At 41.4% G+C, this 3721-nt stretch overlaps 1 pseudogene; it reads left to right on the top strand.

The window, feature by feature from the left end:
• LOC105031998 (uncharacterized) overlaps positions 1-3189 on the top strand; it is a 13599-nt pseudogene extending 10410 nt beyond the window's left edge.
• The last annotated feature ends 532 nt before the right edge of the window (positions 3190-3721 follow it).

Genomic DNA, 3721 nt, shown 5'->3' with positions numbered 1-3721 from the left:
GACAAGGTAGCTCCGCCATGACATTAAGGAAGACAACCAAGATGGTACCAACCCCACGCAGCAGAGCTCCTATTTATAGAAGAAGCATACTCAAGTAAATTCAAATGCCCCTCTAGCCAAACAATAGATGTCACCACTTTAAAGACCTTAGAAGCTGCACTTCTTGGAAGGCAGGTATCAGAATTAATACGAGCCCTACCATATTTGTGGATCGTACAACTTCCTGCCATAGAATATCAAGGTGAATCATCTTCTTTGATTTGCGAAAGCAACACAGTGCTAGTCAGCATTCGATGCTTAGCACATGCACGAGTCTGAGACTTTTAAAAGTCTATTCATTGCATATAGATGAAGTAGGAGCTTTGGATAATATCAAGAGAGATTTTAACTCGAGCATGAAATCAACCCGACCGACCCATCTAAGCCCTTGACCAAGGCAAAAAGCTAACCATATCAACAACATAGAGAAGCAAAAGCTTTGAATAAGAGGTAAACATGTTGAAATATATTTCATTAATCAAAAATTTTATTACAAAACTTCACTGAGGTGAAGACACCAAAAGTAAATATAAAAAGATGGAGACCTAGTCTTCATCTAAAGAAAATACCCTGACCTCCTCATCATTGTTGTCGGGGTGGAGGCGTCTCAAATCTAGCTTCAGAATCATCCTCTTCACGTATGCCTTGTAGTCCTTGAAGCCTTGGATGAACCCAATCGAAGATGCCTCAATGAGTTCATCCTCGAAGTCGACTAAGGCTTTGAACTCCTCCATGCATCAGAGCCTAGCCTCGATAGGAATCTCCATAGCAACATCTGCAAACCCCTGGCTACCTCTAGACTAGCAAGGGTCTGCCCTGAACCTCGCCAAACCACTGAAGGGAGGTGAGATCCAACCCAATGAAGGAGAGGCCTGGAGCGACCTCGACACAGCAGCATGCATCCTTATAGCCATGACTGATCCTAGTCCCTGTTGGGGACTACCATGAGTCAGAGATGGAGAACTTGGGCTGGGTACTCCTCGCCCTCTTAGATGAGGACTCTCCATGGGAAAAGCTCATCTTTCTTTTCATAGCCCACTTAACGGCTGATGGTGATGGCTTCATGCTGATCAAATAAAGAAGAGAGAACTCTTTCCTGACAACTACAATAACTGATAGTTAGACAGTAGAAGACCCCACCAGATGAGTGGTCCATTTATACAGGCTATTGACTGTATAGATCCAGTCATTGAATCATCAAATTATGCCACTTAGCCAACCCTAAAGTACCAGACCACAAGGCTCTTCATCGCACCCTTATTCGATCAAACCGCATAGGATAGCTTGCGAAGCATGCTTCAGAACTTACCATCACGTGCCACATGGCAATCCTTGGATGACCCAGGAGCAATCTTCAGATCTCCTCTCTCCAGAGTACTATTCCACAACACCTCAAGGTCCACTCCTAATAAAAATGGTGTGAGTTGCAAAATGACACATCCTTAAATTTTAGAAATCTTTCCCAAAGGCAATAACATAGATGCAACCAAAGAGGAATCCGATCGGCGGTCTAACTATCAAGGCAATTACTCCTTTCACTCGAAGCCAAAAGGCACTTTGAACTCGAGATTAGAGAGCATATGTTGTAGGAGAGACCTACCAATCGAGATTAATCTTCCATAAGGGTGCACCCAAGATGTGCAGAGGTCACACTAGCAATGGATCCAGATGTCACCCACTCAACCAAATGCAAAGGTGGAGTCTACACCTAACACCCATGACTAACAACCTTGATATAGGGGAGTGAAAAAGATTTCTTCTACAACGAAGGCTAGACTGTGGCCTAGTGGTCTATAGAGCTAGGCCTAACAAATATAGATTCTAGCAAACTGTCTACGGACTCAACCTTCAAATAAAAGATGTACGAAGGAAACCCCCAAGATAAGTAAGAAGAAGTAAGCTCACTCCATCTTTGCCATCTTTTCTCTTCATTATTTTCAAAGCTCTAGCTAACTTAAGCATCGAAGGATCTCTTGTCGGAATACTCCTGATAAGTGGGGACTTCCTTTGTAGGTACCCTCCGATGTTGCAAATCTCGATCGACATTCGACTCCAGCCATGTCAGCACCTTTTTGGAGCATTGTGGCAACACTCACCATTGAATACACACAGTCAAATGGATAGAACACTACCACCTACATAGAAGTAGTTACCTTTGTCCTTTTATAGATTAACCACTCGCATCAAATCACTACCATGTCATCCTTGTTAAAAGAAAGCAGAAGGGTAACATCATTTATATTTCTCAACTTCTACTCCAAACTTTTTCTTGACAAAAATTTTAATTCCTAACACTATGATGCAATGCAAATTTACAAGAAAGCATTAACATGCTCGAAAAGGGAGGATGAGATGCCATGTTGCTTTTGTCGATGTGTAAAGGATGTGAAACCAAGGCCTTTTGATCATAGGAACATCTACAAATGGATGGAGATCATGGGAAAGAAAGGTCACTTCACGGCCAAGTCCATAGCTTCTGATGGGTACCCTCCCTAGTTGCTGAGGAGAAGGTATTTGAGGGTCTATGCTTCAAAGCCTAAGAATTATAGCTTAAGTGAAGCTTCTGGAAGAAACAAATCACTGCATGCATGCCTGTCCAAATCGAACTTTCCAATATCTGCCATGAATTCTTCTAAGGTAGGTGTTGGGAAGTGGTGCATTCCTTTTGTGTTTGTGAAGGAAAAAGGGAGCTTTGAAGAACAAACGAAGATGTTCTATGAGATGATTATAGAGCAATTCTAGGAAGAGGTATACACACGCGAGAATTCGTATGGCAAAGGAAAGGTTGTGTAAGTGAATTTTGGTGTTCGGGTGGAAGTGGTTTTGTTGAATGGTAGGGAAGCCAAGCAAGATGTTGAAAGGAGTATTGATGGAGTGCTATGGTTTAAGCCTCTCAACTCCTCGGAAGAAAGAATAGGGTTGAGTTCGGTGATATGGGAGAGGATGAGATGGGAGGAGAATAGGGGAGGATGGGTTGCTAGTGAAGAGAAGGTAGAGGGGGTGGAGGAATATGGAGGGGTAAATGGGTGGAGGATTAAGTTTAGTTGTTTTGTGTTGGTGCAGAGGTTAGCTATGAAGAGGATGGATGGGAGCTTGGTCTTAATCTTTCATTTCAAACATACCAAGAAAATTAGGACCCAGTGGGAGTGAGTCTTGTATGATCCCTCACAATCCAAGCCTATTTCCTAAGCATTCATGGTTTCTACTATTAGAGCTATTTCTCTTTTGTTTCTATATATGCTAGGTATTGTTTAATAATATGAACCGATTGTTCTGGTGTTTGGCATGTTTCAATTATCTGTAAAAACCATATGGCTTGCTGTTTGTGTTATTGGTACTCAGAAGTATAATGGATCTTGGTTTGAATAATGCTACTTGGTTCTATTTCTTCATTTGGTAATTTGTTTTTATTGAGTCAAATTTCTTTGGATTCAATCTTTGGTTTACTCCAAATTTAAAGTAGGCTTTTTTTTTTTCATTGAAAGGGAGGATTGAGACCACCCATTTATTTACAAAGCATTGTTATATACATGAAACTGCTAAATTAAGAGTGGAGAGGGAGAGAGACTAGCAATAGTTAGAATAGAGATGTATAACTATTGGTGAGATGGCAAAGTTTCACCAATGACCCTGTTCATCAACTTCCTCTCAAGAAGTGTGAAAAGATAGATAAAGAGAGATT

This window comes from Elaeis guineensis, chromosome 1 (genome assembly GCF_000442705.2).
Source record: "Elaeis guineensis isolate ETL-2024a chromosome 1, EG11, whole genome shotgun sequence".
Classification (NCBI taxonomy): Eukaryota; Viridiplantae; Streptophyta; class Magnoliopsida; order Arecales; family Arecaceae; genus Elaeis; species Elaeis guineensis.
The sequence above is the reverse complement of the archived record's forward strand: the minus strand, read 5'-3'. Positions and strand labels throughout refer to the sequence as shown.